This window comes from Phyllobates terribilis, unplaced genomic scaffold, assembly GCF_046119375.1.
Source record: "Phyllobates terribilis strain yellow unplaced genomic scaffold, ASM4611937v1 Scaffold_241__1_contigs__length_2998254, whole genome shotgun sequence".
Lineage (NCBI taxonomy): Eukaryota > Metazoa > Chordata > Amphibia > Anura > Dendrobatidae > Phyllobates > Phyllobates terribilis.
Window position 1 is genome coordinate 1600118 of NW_027363001.1, and position 16274 is coordinate 1616391.

Sequence of the window (16274 nt, forward strand, 5' to 3'; positions counted from 1 at the left end):
GGAGGTGCTGGGACAGAGCAATGATGGGGGGCTGGGAGAGAGCAATGATGGAGGTGCTGAGACAGCGCAATGATGGGGGTGCTGGACAGAGCAAGGATGGGGGTTGGGAGAGAGCAATGATGGGGGTGGTGGGACAGAGCAATGATGCAGGTGCTAAGAGAGAGAGCAATGATGGGGGTGCTGGGAGAGAGCAAAGATGGGGGTGCTGGGAGAGAGCAATGACGTGGGTGCTGGGAGAGAGCAATGACGTGGGTGCTGGGAGAGAGCAATGATGGGGGTGCTGGGAGAGAGCAATGATGGGGGTGCTGGGAGAGAGCAATGGTGGGGGTGCTGGGAGAGAGCAATGGTGGGGGTGCTGGGACAGAGCAATGGTGGGGGTGCTGGGACAGAGCAATGGTGGGGGGCTGGGAGAGAGCAATGATGTGGGGCTGGGAGAGAGCAATGATGGAGGTGCTGGGACAGAGAAATGATGGGGGTGCTGGGAGAGAGCAATGATGGGAGTGTTGGGAGAAGCAATGATGGAGGTGCTGGGACAGAGCAATGATGGGGGGCTGGGAGAGAGCAATGATGGAGTTGCTGAGACAGCGCAATGATGGGGGTGCTGGACAGAGCAAGGATGGGGGTTGGGAGAGAGCAATGATGGGGGTGGTGGGACAGAGCAATGATGCAGGTGCTAAGAGAGAGAGCAATGATGGGGGTGCTGGGAGAGAGCAAAGATGGGGGTGCTGGGAGAGAGCAATGACGTGGGTGCTGGGAGAGAGCAATGACGTGGGTGCTGGGAGAGAGCAATGATGGGGGTGCTGGGAGAGAGCAATGATGGGGGTGCTGGGAGAGAGCAATGGTGGGGGTGCTGGGAGAGAGCAATGGTGGGGGTGCTGGGACAGAGCAATGGTGGGGGTGCTGGGACAGAGCAATGGTGGGGGGCTGGGAGAGAGCAATGATGTGGGGCTGGGAGAGAGCAATGATGGAGGTGCTGGGACAGAGAAATGATGGGGGTGCTGGGAGAGAGCAATGATGGGAGTGCTGGGAGAAGCAATGATGGAGGTGCTGGGACAGAGCAATGATGGGGGGGCTGGGAGAGAGCAATGATGGAGTTGCTGAGACAGCGCAATGATGGGGGTGCTGGACAGAGCAATGATGGGGGTTGGGAGAGAGCAATGATGGGGGTGGTGGGACAGAGCAATGATGCAGGTGCTAAGAGAGAGAGCAATGATGGGGGTGTTGGGAGAGAGCAAAGATGGGGGTGCTGGGAGAGAGCAATGACGTGGGTGCTGGGACAGAGCAATGACGTGGGTGCTGGGACAGAGCAATGACGGGGGTGCTGGGACAGAGCAATGACGTGGGTGCTGGGAGAGAGCAATGACGTGGGTGCTGGGAGAGAGCAATGATGGGGGTGCTGGGAGAGAGCAATGGTGGGGGTGCTGGGAGAGAGCAATGGTGGGGGTGCTGGGACAGAGCAATGGTGGGGGGCTGGGAGAGAGCAATGATGTGGGGCTGGGAGAGAGCAATGATGGAGGTGCTGGGACAGAGAAATGATGGGGGTGCTGGGAGAGAGCAATGATGGGAGTGCTGGGAGAAGCAATGATGGAGGTGCTGGGACAGAGCAATGATGGGGGGCTGGGAGAGAGCAATGATGGAGTTGCTGAGACAGCGCAATGATGGGGGTGCTGGACAGAGCAATGATGGGGGTTGGGAGAGAGCAATGATGGGGGTGGTGGGACAGAGCAATGATGCAGGTGCTAAGAGAGAGAGCAATGATGGGGGTGTTGGGAGAGAGCAAAGATGGGGGTGCTGGGAGAGAGCAATGACGTGGGTGCTGGGACAGAGCAATGACGTGGGTGCTGGGACAGAGCAATGACGGGGGTGCTGGGACAGAGCAATGATGGGGGTGCTGGGAGAGAGTAATGATGGGGGTGCTGGGAGAGAGCAATGACAAGGGTGCTGGGAGAGAGCAATGATGGGGGTGCTGGGAGAGAGCAATTATGGGGGTTTCACTTTGCTTGTACTGTGAAGCCTTGTATGTTTTCCGTGTGCACATAGCCTTACAGTTAATTGGGAAGAGTCACAGAGACTGAATAATTTATATTATTGGCCGGTGCAGATTATAGTTAATGGGGGGCACAGTGCTGCTTATCACTTTATATTTTGATTACTAGGTGGTTAATAGTATATTAATGGGGGGGGTTACATATCTGTATTCGAGGACGCAGAGCGGGGGAGACACATGTATACATACAATATGTGACCTTGTTATTTTCTAGGCTGGAGATCATCGTGACAAGACGAGTCGTGGCTGGGAGATGTCGACATGAAGGTCTGACCAGATGGAGAAGAAGCAGCAGAAACCGACTCTGATCAGATGAGACGTCAGCGGTAAGTGCCTGGATGTAAATATTATTCTGTATCTGCACTGTGTGACTTGGAGTGATAATGTTATCTGTAAAATCCCTTAGGCCACATTCTCACATTTGTGTGAAATGTCCGTGTGCTGCCAGATGTTTTTTATCGGATGGTCCACGGACTCGTACAGTTTTATAGATCCATTCACACATCCATGAAAATCACGGATCTGAGAATGAGATCTAAGAGGGTCAGAGAATGTCCTGTTCTGATCCGATATTGAGGATTAGAATAGGACATGCTCAATGCAGGGCAGCACACCGACACTGCACACAGATGCAGGAATGTAGCCTTATTATGTATAGCACAGTCCCTTAGTATATAGTGTACTCACTTATTATGTATAGCGCCATCCTTAGTTATATAGTTTCCTCTTTTATTATGTATAACACCCTCCCTTATTATGTACCATCCTCTCTAGCGGCTCACAGTTGGGGGATCATACTGTGTTGGGGACAGCATACTTTACCCTGGGAGTTGAGGTGGGGTACAGTAGGGTCATTATACTGTGCATGTGGAGGAATTCACCATGGGGGTATTATACTGTGTTTGGGGGGCACTTTTATTGGCATCACACTTTATGGGGCAATGAAAGAGATCTAGGACGTCAGCAGGAGGAAAATTACTATGTAAAGATGGAAAGTTGTGAGATCTGATCTTTGGTGACCCCGACAATTATTTAATTTTTTTTTTTGGGGGGGGGGGCAATTAGAGCTTCTGCTATGGGGCCCCATGATTCCTATGTATGCCCCTGGCCATACATACCACACACACTGTATACGCCATATACACCACCACACACACACACTGTATACGCCGTACGCACCACACACACACATACACTGTATATGCCGTACGCACCACCACACAAACGCACTCTGTATACACCCTGCGCACCACACACACACACACTGTATACGCCGTACGCACCACACACACACATACACTGTATATGCCGTACGCACCACCACACACACGCACTCTGTATACACCCTGCGCACCACACACACACACTGTACATGCCGTAAGCACCACACACACACACACACAGTGTATACGCCGTACGCACCACACACACACACACACATACACAGTGTATACGCCGTGCGCACCACCACACACACGCACTCTGTATACACCCTGCGCACCACACACACACACACACTGTATACGCTGCACACACCACACACACAGTATACGCCGTACGCACAACACACACACTGTATATGCTGTACACACCACACACACTGTATATGCCGTACGCACCACCACACACACACACTCTGTATACGCTATATGCACCACCACACACACACTCTGTATACGCCGTACGCACCACACACACACTCTGTATACGCCGTACGCACCACACACACGGTATACGCCGTACGCAGCCTCTTGCGTGGTACCACCAGCAGAACACTGTCGCAAACACGCCGCCGCCGGGATCAGCCGAATGATTCACTGACCACTGCCATCTTTGTACAGGAGGAGCGCATGCGCAGTTTTAATGTGACCGCCGCTATCTGCCTGCACAAAGATGGAAGCGATCTGATTTACTGCGTGGGGAGACAGCTCAAACGAGAGAACACATGAGGGAAGAAGACAGCACAGGGGTGGAGAGAGAGAGAGAGAGCAGACAAGGGGGAGAGCACATGGGGTACACAGGTCAAAGAAGAGATCACATAAGAGGAGAAGAAAGCAGATGGGGGAGAGAGAAAGCGCACAGAGGGGAAAGAGACAGAGCACAGAGGGGAGACAGCTCAAACGGGACAGCACATGAAGGGAGAACACAGCACAGGAAGGAGAGAGACAGCAGACAAGGGGGAGAGCACATGGAGAAGATAGGTCAAAGAAGAGATCACATAAGAGGAGAAGACAGCAGATGGGGGAGAGAGAAAGTGCACGGAGGGGAAAGAGACAGAGCACAGGGGGGGGGAGACAGCTCAAACGGGACAGCACATGAGGGGAGAACACAGCACAGGAAGGAGAGAGACAGCAGACAAGGGGGATAGCACATGGGGTACGCGGGTCAAAGAAGAGATCACATAAGAGGAGAAGACAGCAGATGGGGGAGAGAGAAAGCGCACAGGGGGAGAGAGGCAGAGCACAGGGGGGGGGAGACAGCTCAAACGGGACAGCACATGAGGGGAGAACACAGCACAGGAAGGAGGAAAAGAGAGAGTGGATAGGTGGGTGAGCACATGGGGGGGGAGAGATTCTCAACTGTGCAAAGCCTGCCCCCATCGTGACATTACTGCCCTCCCGATGAGACAGCATCGGGCCTCCATCTAGTATATACAGTACAGACCAAAAGTTTGGACACACCTTCTCATTTAAAGATTTTTCTGTATTTTCATGACTATGAAAATTGTACATTCACACTGAAGGCATCAAAACTATGAATTAACACATGTGGAATTATATACTTAACAAAAAAGTGTGAAACAACTGAAAATATGTCTTATATTCTAGGTTCTTCAAAGTAGCCACCTTTTGCTTTGATGACTGCTTTGCACACTCCTGGCATTCTCTTGATGAGCTTCAAGAAGTAGTCACCGGAAATGGTCTTCCAACAATCTTGACGGAGTTCCCAGAGATGCTTAGCACTTGTTGGCCCTTTTGCCTTCACTCTGCTGTCCAGCTCACCCCAAACCATCTCGATTGGGTTCAGGTCTGGTGACTGTGGAGGCCAGGTCATCTGGCGTAGCACCCCATCACTCTCCTTCTTGGTCAAATAGCCCTTACACAGCCTGGAGGTGTGTTTGGGGTCATTGTCCTGTTGAAAAATAAATGATGGTCCAACTAAACGCAAACCGGATGTAATAGCATGCCGCTGCAAGATGCTGTGGTAGTCATGCTGGTTCAGTATGCCTTCAATTATGAATAAATCCCCAACAGTGTCACCAGCAAAGCACCCCACACCATCACACCTCCTCCTCCATGCTTCACGGTGGGAACCAGGCATGTAGAGTCCATCCGTTCACCTTTTCTGCGTCGCAGAAAGACACGGTGGTTGGAGCCAAAGATCTCAAATTTGGACTCCTCAGACCAAAGCACAGATTTCCACTGGTCTAATGTCCATTCCTTGTGTTCTTTAGCCCAAACAAGTCTCTTCTGCTTGTTGCCTGTTCTTAGCAGTGGTTTTCTAGCAGCTATTTTACCATGAAGGCCTGCTGCACAAAGTCTCCTCTTAACAGTTGTTGAAGAGATGTGTCTGCTGCTAGAACTCTGTGTGGCATTGACCTGGTCTCTAATCTGAGCTGCTGTTAACCTGCGATTTCTGAGGCTGGTGACTCAGATAAACTTATCCTCAGAAGCAGAGGTGACTCTTGGTCTTCCTTTCCTGGGGCGGTCCTCATGTGAGCCATTTTCTTTGTAGCGCTTGATGGTTTTTGCAACTGTACTTGGGGACACTTTCAAAGTTTTCCCAATTTTTCAGACTGACTGACCTTCATTTCTTAATGTAATGATGGCCACTCGTTTTTCTTTACTTAGCTGCTTTTTTCTTGCCATAATACAAATTTTAACAGTCTATTCAGTAGGACTATCAGCTGTGTATCCACCAGGCTTCTGCACAACACAACTGATGGTCCCAACTCCATTTATAAGGCAAGAAATCCCACTTATTAAACCTGACAGGGCACACCTGTGAAGTGAAAACCATTTCCGGTGACTACCTCTTGAAGCTCATCAAGAGAATGCCAAGAGTGTGCAAAGCAGTAATCAAAGCAAAAGGTGGCTACTTTGAAGAACCTAGAATATAAGACATATTTTCAGTTGTTTCACACATTTTTGTTAAGTATATAATTCCACATGTGTTAATTCATAGTTTTGATGCCTTCAGTGTGAATGTACAATTTTCATAGTCATGAAAATACAGAAAAATCTTTAAATGAGAAGGTGTGTCCAAACTTTTGGTCTGTACTGTATATATATTACATATTCTACAAGCAGGGCTTGTGGATTGTCCATTATTCTAATATACAACATATAAAGTGCAGTGCAGGAGGGGAAGGTGAAGGACCTGACTAATCCCCCCAAATATTAATGATAGTGTGTAAAATAATCACAGGCTGCAATTACCCACAATGTTTTTTAGTTTTGTTTTTTTAAACAATTAATATCAACTTTTTCTTGTGGTTGTAAATGTGAAATAACAGTGAGAGCCATGATGACATCACAATGCACATGACATCATAGACATGACAGCTGGAGTAGAATGTATGAAGCTCTGCACCAGAGCCATCTTGTGTCACTAGGATCTGACAGCTGGAAGGGGACGAGTCCAGGTAGGGAGCACATTACTTTTAAGCTTTGGTATACTTATAGCGTATCCCCCGGATTTATCATGGATCGCCAGAAACACTCTGTAATAAGACATTTTCAGGACCACCCCTTACCTAAATGAGGAGTCACTGATGATCTGTTGATATGAACAAGTATGGCAGCTAAACCCCCAGCAATGAGCTGCTATATTGCTGGGGAAGCAGCGTTTTCCATGCCCCCTATAGCAGGAGGATGACAATGTGATGATACATATTTGTTGGGGGTCTTCCAGCTCTTTGCACTGGCTCCCCACTATGGCAGACTACAATGGAGCTCGCCCCCTATGTCCCCCCTATGCTCTAGTAAGGCATGTAGATAGGGGGGGCTCAAGTTGGGACATCTTTATGGGGCTCCATTTTTGGATCGTTTTGCCATTGACGTGGTAGAATTACAGCACTTTGTAACAGAAATTTAGTAGCGTATGCCATCATTCTCTGTTGTCAGCTCTTTTGTTCCTGTTGAATTCAGGGGGGACATTGGAGTTGTAGGTTACTGGGGTCAGGGATGGCAGTATGGGGTCCTGGGTGGTATTTTAGTACATAGAGCAGTAGGTAATATAGATAAAATAAAAGGCTCCTTTTAAATGTGCGTCATAGAATTATAAAATGAGGTCGGGGTTTTGTCTTTTTATTGAATTAATTTTTTGTTGATGTTGTAAACTGGATCCATAAAAAGCAGTGAGAGTTTTAATGACAACACCGGGCGCGTGACGTCATCGACATCCCATGACATCACAGATGAAATAGAATGTGCACATTGCTAAACCTGAATCATTTTATGTCTTTAACCCCGGACAGCTTGAAGGAGACTGGTCCAGGTAAGCGTCTCTTCACACAATCTTGGGGTCCTGTTTACACATCATGTAGCTGGGGGTGTCTGTGGTGAAGTTCAGCACTGCACCATTTTGCCCCCCAAAAAATCAGAGCCAACACGTCTGTGTCATGTGCTTATTGCTGTGATTGTCAAGGTGATGCCTTTAGGGATCGCTGACACTGGTGAGTAGCCGGCATATAACTCGGATGAGTATAGCACTCACTCCAATGTTATACTATGGGGCAGTGCCAACTAGTGTTTATTTTCTCATGCCAAGTCGGCATGAGCAAAAAATTGCTGCATGCTGCAATTGGCAGAGTATATCAGACGACGCGCCCATACAAGTCTATGGATACGTGAAAAACATCGGACTGCACTCAGATGTCATCTGAGTGCAGTCCAATATACGCCAGCTGACTCACACAATTGAGAAGATGGAGAAATTAAATGCTCCATCTTCTCCACACCTGTGATCCGAATCTCGCAAGCGAGAGAATTGGATCACAAACACAATATTGTTGATATTTTCCATTGAAGTAAGGCCCCCATAAGGCGAAGGTCTGGATAGTAAGAAACCCTTCCAGTGTCAATGACCACCTAATGGTTCAAAAATATCTACCCCACTTTTTGCTATAAAGTGTAGATTGAGCATCCCAGAATGCCAAAGGGGATCCAGAAACCAGAATATTTAATACCTTATTTCAATCAAACTTCACCAATCTTTTTTTTTTTTTGGTTTGTCCCATAGGGCGGAACGTTAAGTCGTCTGAAGAAACGCAGTGAGAAGGCATTCGTCTTGACTAGCGGAGAGGTTACTCCTTTGCTACAGGAGTCTGACAGGTAAGTGGACATTTTATCTCATCCATCAATTCCTCCCCTTGTATATTTATTGCAGAATTGCCGTTTTAATCACCCAAAAAGCGCATTGACCGGATATTTAACCAACTCACCACTTAGTTCAATCTAGCAATTTTAGGACTTCAATCCTGAAATACTTATTGGGTATAATGGCTTCACTGACTTAATTTCTAATATGTCCATTTTCCAACTTCAACCAAGAGGATATGCTGGTCTTGGAATATTTTCACTAGAACCGGTATAACTACGTCCATCATGCTCCTCCAGTTAGGAGGATAGACTGGGATATTGATGGTTTATCAGCCCCACACTGGCGAATCCAGATCCAACTTCCATTAGGAGGGCAGACTGGTATACAGCAGGGAAAAGAAGTATTTAATACACTGCCGATTTTGCAAGTTTTCCCACCTACAATGAATGGAGAGGTCTGTAATTTTTATCGTAGGTCACTTCACCTGTGAGAGACCGAGTTTAAAAATAAAATCCAGAAAAATCACATTGTATGATTAACATTACATAATTCATTTGCATTTTATTGCATGAAATAAGTATTTGATACAATAGAAAAATAGAACTTAATATTTGGTACAGAAACCTTTGTTTCCAATTACAGAGGTCAGATATTTCCTGTAGTTCTTGACCAGGTTTGCACATAATAAAGCAGAGATTTTGGCCCTCTCCTCCATACGGATCTTCTCCAGATCTTTCAGGTTTCGGGGCTGTCTCTGGGCAATATTGAGTTTCAGCTCCCTCCAAAGATTTTCTACTGGGTTCAGGTCTGGAGACTGGCTAGACCACTACAGGACCTTGAAATGCTTCTTATGGAGCCAAGCCTTAGGTTGCCCTGGCTGTGTGTTTCGGATCATTGTCATGCTGGAAGACCCAACCACAACCCATCTTCAATGTGCTTACTGAGGGAAGGAAGATACATGACCCCATCCATCCTCCCTTCAATACATTGCAGTCCTGTCCCATTTGCAAAAAAAAGCACCTCCGAAGTATGAGGTTTCCCCCGCCATGCTTCATGGTTGGGAGAGTGTTCTTGGGGTTGTACTCATCCTTCTTCTTTCTCCAAACAAGGTGAGTGGAGTGGACACCAAAAAGTTCTATTTTGATCTCATCTGACCACATGACCTTCTCCCATGCCTCCTCTGGATCATCCAGATGGTTATTGGCAACTTCAAACAGGCCTGGATATGTGCTGGGGTGAGCACTGGACCTTGTGTGCCCTGCAGGATTTTAATCCATGATAGCGTAGTGTGTAACTAATGGTAATCTTTGAGACTGTGGTGCCAGCTCTATTTAGGTCATTGACCAGGTCCTCCCATGTAGTTCTGGGCTGATTCCTGACGTTTCTCAGAATCATCCTTACCCCACGAGGCGAGATCTTGCATGGAGCCCCAGACCGAGGAAGACTTAATCATCTTGTGTTTCTTCCATTTTCTAATAATTGCGCCAACAGTTGTTGCCGTCTCGTGAAGCTGCTTGCTTATTGTCCTGTAGCCCATCCCAGCCTTGTGTCTTTTATACAGGTAATAAGTTCAAACAAGTGCAATTAATACAGGTAATGAGTGCAGAGTAGGAGGGCTTCTTAAAGAAAAGCTAACAAGTATGTGAGAGCCAGAATTCTTGCTGGTTGGTAGGTGATCAAATACTTATTTCATGCAATAAAATGCAATTTAATTATTTAAAAATCATATAATGTGATTTTCTAATTTTTAGATTTTGTCTCTCACAGATGAAGTGACCTACGATAAAAATGACAGACCTCTACGTTCTTTGTAGGTAGGAAAACTTGCAAAATCGGCAGTGTATCAAATACTTATTTTCTCCACTGTAGTGCTGTCCAACATGACACCATCAAGCTCATCTTACCACTCCATACCAGGAGGGTAGATTGGGGCATTAACAGTTTAATCACTTTGTGTCCACAAGGCCATCTCTTCCAACTAGGAGCCTTAACTGGACTTACAGTGGTTTTATTCAGCTTATTGCAGCCATGTCCAGCTTGCACCTCCAACAAGGAGAGTAAACTGAAATGTAGATGTTTATCAGCTTAAATGCTGAGCAGTCCATCCTATGACACCGGACCAGGAGGAGCAGCTGGACTTACGCTGGTTTTGCTCAGCTCAGCCATACCCAACTTACAAATCCAACTTAAAGGATAACCTGGAAACTAAATGGTTAACCAATTTAAACGCCAACCAGTCCAATTTATGACTCCAGACCCCGAATATTAATTGAACTTACAATGATTTCATGTGTCTTATGACCAGTGGCGTAACTAGAGTCTGAATATATATATCCCGAATATGTCCCCCATTCTGCCGCTGTTCTTTATTGTATAAAAAAAAAACTAAGCCATTATACTCACCAGGGGTGTACATTCAAGTCATGGGGCTCCAGAGCTTAAGTATAACGCACTTCCCACAGTCCTTCATATAGTATAATGCATCCCATAGTCCTCCATATAGTATAATGCATCCCATTCTCCTCTATATAATATACTGTACAGCCCATAGTCGTCCATAAAGTATAATGCACAGCTCCTAGTCATACATGTAGTATAATGCACCCCATAGTTTTCAATAAAGTATAAAGCACCTCCACAGGCATACATAGTAGTATAATGCACCACATCATAATATATAGCAGTATAATTCACCCCCATAGTCATATATGGTAATATATTGTACCTCCATAGTCATATAAAGTAGTGTAATGCACCCCATAGTCATATATAGTAGTATAATGCACCTCCATAGTCATATATAGCAGTATAATGCACCCCCATCGTCATATATAGCAGTATAATGCACCCCATCGTCATATATAGCAGTATAATGCAAGCCATAGTCCTATATAGCAGTATAATGCACCCCCAGTCATATATAGTAGTATAATGCACCCCATAGACATGTACAGTAGTATAATGCATCCTCATAGTCATATATAGTAGTATAATACACTTCATAGTCATCCATAGAAGTATAATGCACCCCCATCGTCACATAAAGCAGTATAATGCACTCCATAGTCATATAAGGCAGTATAATGTACCCCATATAGTTTATATAGTAGTATAATGCACCCCATAGTCATATATAGCAGTATATTGCACCTCCTGGTCATATATAGTTGTATAATGTACCCCCATAGTCATATATAATAGTATACTGCACCCCCATAGTCATATACACTAGTATAAAGCATCCCATAGTCATATATAGTAGTATAAAGCACCCCATAGTCATATATAGTAGTATAAAGCACCCCATAGTCATTTATAGTAGTATAATGTACCCCCATAGTCATATATAGTAGTATAATGCACCCCACTGTCATATCAGTATAATGCACCCCCATAGTCATATATAGTAGTATAATGCACCCACATAGTCATATATAGTAGTATAATACACCTTCATAGTCATATACAGAAGTATAATGCACCCCTATAGTCATCCGTAGTAGTATAATACAACCCCAATAGTCATCCGTAGTAGTATAATACAACCCCCATAGTCATATATAGTAGTGTAATGCACCTCCATAGTCATAAATAGTAGTATAATGCACCACCATAGTCATAAATAGTAGTAAAATGCACCCTATAGTCATATATAGCACTATATTGCACTTCAGTCATATATAGCAGTATAATGTACCCCCATAGTCATATATAGCAGTATAATGTACATCATAGTCATATATAGCAGTATAATGCACCCTTATAGCCATATATAGTAGTATAGTATACCCCATATTCATATATAGTAGTATAATGTACTCCATAGTCATATAGCAGTATAATGCACCCCGTAGTCATATATAGTAGTATAAAGCACCTCATAGTCATATATAGTGTTACGGGTCCGGGGGGTGGAACCTCTGTGCTATGGTGCAAGGAGGGACCCAGAGGGGCGTAACTAAGTATCAACCCAGACCGACCCTGGTCGTACGGCGGCTAACGACTCCGTGACCAGGGAGGGACCGAGCCGAGGGACCAGGTGCTACTCTGGGGATGACCTTGTAAGGGAGCAGGTGACCTTCACGGTACAGATGGCAGGGACTGACCGGAATAGCAGGTAGGCACAGCAGGCAGGCTGGCGAGCAGGAGTCTCTAGGTGGGCTGGCAGGTGGTCACGGCAAGTGACGGCAGGAGTCTCTAGGTGGTCACGGCAAGTGACGGCAGGAGTCTCTAGGTGGGCTGGCAAGTGGTCACGGCAAGTGACGGCAGGAGCCTCCAGGAAGGCACGGCAGGTAACAGGCAGGTCACAGGCAAGTGCTCCCAGGTGAGCGGGCTGACAAGCACGGCAGGTACCAGGCAGGCAACAGGCAAGTGCTCCCAGGTGAGCGGGCTGGCAGGCACGGCAGGTAACAGGCTGGTGGGCAAGACTGGTAGTCAGGCTAGCAGCAGGACCTGAGGGCTGAAGCAGAAGTCAGAAACACTGTGCAACAACTTTTGCTCGGGCACCTCCATTTTGGAGGAGGTGCCTTATATATGGGAGGACCCTCGGCTATTGGCCGAGGACTCCTTAGGACGGCGCATGCGGCCCCTTTAAGAGGGAGGGAGCGAGCGCGCCCTAAGCACAGTGCCCGGGGAGCTGCGCGCGCCGGCAACAGGAAGAGGAGCGCTGGTGAACGCAGAGCGGGGAGCGAGGAGGTGAATGGGACGGCGTCTCTGCCTTGCAGGGGGCAGAGATGCCGATGCTACATATAGTAGTATGGCAACTTATTTAAAATAAATATTTAAATACTCTACCCACCTTCCCTTCACTCCCGCTCCGCAAGTCCTGTTGTGAAGCAGGCAGCTGACTTCGGCCTGTGACGGGAGTGCATGACGTTACTGCCATGCGCCCCGTCATGTGCTGGCCTATGATTGGCCGACAGAATGCATTGTCGCTAAAGGACCCAATAGGTATGTCCACAGCAATACACTTCAACTGGATGTGCGTAGGAGGACACACATCTAATTAAAGGTTCTGCTGGTGTCGGCGGGCCCCTGATCCTCCGGGCCTTTGTGACTTGCTGCGACCGCAGTCGTTACTCCCCTACTAATCACAACCATGACCAACTTCAACTAGAAGGATAACTGGGACATAAATATTTTGCTAAGTAAAATGTCGACCAGTCCATTCTGAGACTCCCGACATCAGACTTAAAATAGCTTCATTCTGTTTAAAGCAACCATTTACACCTCCTACCAACAAGAGGCCAAACTGGGACATGGATAGCACATTGAACAGGTCTGCCTTTATCATCTAAGTATGAGGGATGGACTGGAAATTTGTTGGCCTCACCAGCTACCCTCAGGACTGTACTTTATTAAGGCACCTCCTTGTTGTTTGATAGGATCAGCCGTTATCACCCGGAAGTCATTCTTACCAATATCAGCAGAATTGCTAGTTAATGAAGCATTGAGACAGTAAAGAAAAGAAGCCTACAAACCACAATCGGCTGACATACCACTGAAAGTAGCCCGGGGCGGGCGGGCCCCACAGTCCGGACCCGGGGCGGGCGGGCCCCACAGTCCGGACCCGGGGCGGGCGGCCCCCACAGTCCGGACCCGAGGCTAGATCCGGGACAGGCGACCTAACAATCCAGACACAGGGCGGACGGGCCACGGGCCCCACAGTCCAGGCTCGGGTTGGACGGGCCCCACATTCCAGGCTCGGGTTGGACGGGCCCCACGGTCCAGGCTCGGGGCGGACGAGCCCCTCGGTCCAGGCTCGGGGAGGACGGGCCCCTCGGTCCAGGCTCGGGGAGGACGGGCCCCTCGGTCCAGGCTCGGGGAGGACGGGCCCCTCGGTCCAGGCTCGGGGAGGACGGGTCCCTCGGTCCAGGCTCGGGGAGGACGGGTCCCACGGTCCAGGCTCGGGGAGGACGGGCCGCACGGTCCAGGCTCGAGCGAACAGGCCCCAAAGTCCAGGATCGGGGCGGACGGGGGGCCCCACAGTCCGGACCCGGGGCAGGCGTGGGTCGCCCCACAGTCCGGACCCGGGGCAGGCGTGGGTCCCCACTGTCCAGACCTGGAGCTAGACCCGGGGCAGGCGGCCCACAGTCAGGACACGGGGCTGGCTGGCCCCACAGTCAGGACACGGGGCGGGCGGGGGGCCCCACAGTCAGGACACGGGGCGGGCGGGGGGCCCCACAGTCAGGACACGGGGCGGGCGGGGGGCCCCACAGTCCAGACACGGGGGGAGCCACAGTCCGGACATATGGCGGACGGGCCCCACAGTCCAGGCTCGGGGCGGACGGGCCCCACAGTCCGGACGCGGGGCTAGTCCCGGGGCAGGCGGCCCCACAGTCCAGACCTGAGGCTAGACCAGGGGCAGGCGGCCCCACAGTTCAGACACGGGGTGGACGGGCCCCACAGTCCTGACATGGGGCGGACATGCCCCACAGTCCAGACCCGGGGCAGGCTTCCCCACAGTCCAGACTCGGGGCGAGCGGGGGGCCCCACAGTCTGTACCCGGGGTGGGTGGGGGGCCCCACAGTCCGTACCCGGGGCTGGCGCGGGGCCCCACAGTCCAGACCTGGGGCTAGAACCGATGCAGGCGGCCCCACAGTCCGGACACGGGGCGGACGGGCCCATAGTCCGGACACTGGGCGGCCGCAGTCCGGATATAGGGCGGCCGGGCCCCACAGTCCAGGCTCGGGGCTAGACCTGGGACGGACGGGCCCCACAGTCCAAGCATGGGGCAGGCGTGCCCCACAGACCGGAAACGGGGCTAGACCCGGGGCAGGGGGCCCCAAAGTCCAGACACGGGGCGGATGAGCCCCACAGTCAGGACACGGGGCGGGCGAGCCCCACAGTCAGGACACGGGGCGGGCGGGCCCCACAGTCAGGACACGGGGCGGGCGGGCCCCACAGTCAGGATACGGGGCGGGCGGGCCCCACAGTCAGGACACGGGGCGGGCGGGCTCCACAGTCAGGACATGGGGCGGGCGGGCCCCACAGTCCGGGGACGGGGCGGGCATGACCCATAGTCAAGACCTGGGGCGAGACCCGGGGCAGGCGGCCCCACAGTCCAGACCTGAGGCTAGACCCGGGGCAGGAGGCCCCACATTCTAGACACAGGGTGGACGGGCCCCACAGTCCTGACACGGGGCGGACATGTCCCACAGTCCAGACCTGGGGCTAGACCCGGGGTGGACGGGCCCCACAGTCCGGACACGGGGTGGACGGGCCCCACAGTCCGGACACGGGGTGGACGGGCCCCACAGTCCGGACACGGGGTGGACGGGCCCCACAGTCCGGACACGGGGTGGACGGGCCCCACAGTCCGGACACGGGGTGGACGGGCCCCACAGTCCGGACACGGGGTGGACGGGCCCCACAGTCCGGACACGGGGCTAGTCCCGGGGCAGGCGGCCCCAAAGTCCGGACACGGGGCGGATGAGCCCCACAGTCTGGACACGGGGCGGGCGAGCCCCACAGTCTGGACACGGGGCAGGCGAGCCCCACAGTCTGGACACAGGGCAGGGGAGCCCCACAGTCTGGACACGGGGCAGGGGAGCCCCACAGTCTGGACACGGGGCAGGGGAGCCCCACAGTCCAGGCTCGGGGCGGACGGGCCTCACAGTATGGACACGGGGCTAGTCCCGGGGCAGGCGGCCCCAAAGTCTGGACACGGGGCGGAGGAGCCCCACAGTCTGGACACGGGGCGGAGGAGCCCCACAGTCTGGACACGGGGCGGAGGAGCCCCACAGTCTGGACACGGGGCGGAGGAGCCCCACAGTCTGGACACGGGGCGGAGGAGCCCCACAGTCTGGACACGGGGCGGGCGAGCCCCACAGTCTGGACACGGGGCGGGCGAGCCCCACAGTCTGGACACGGGGCGGGCGAGCCCCACAGTCTGGACACGGGG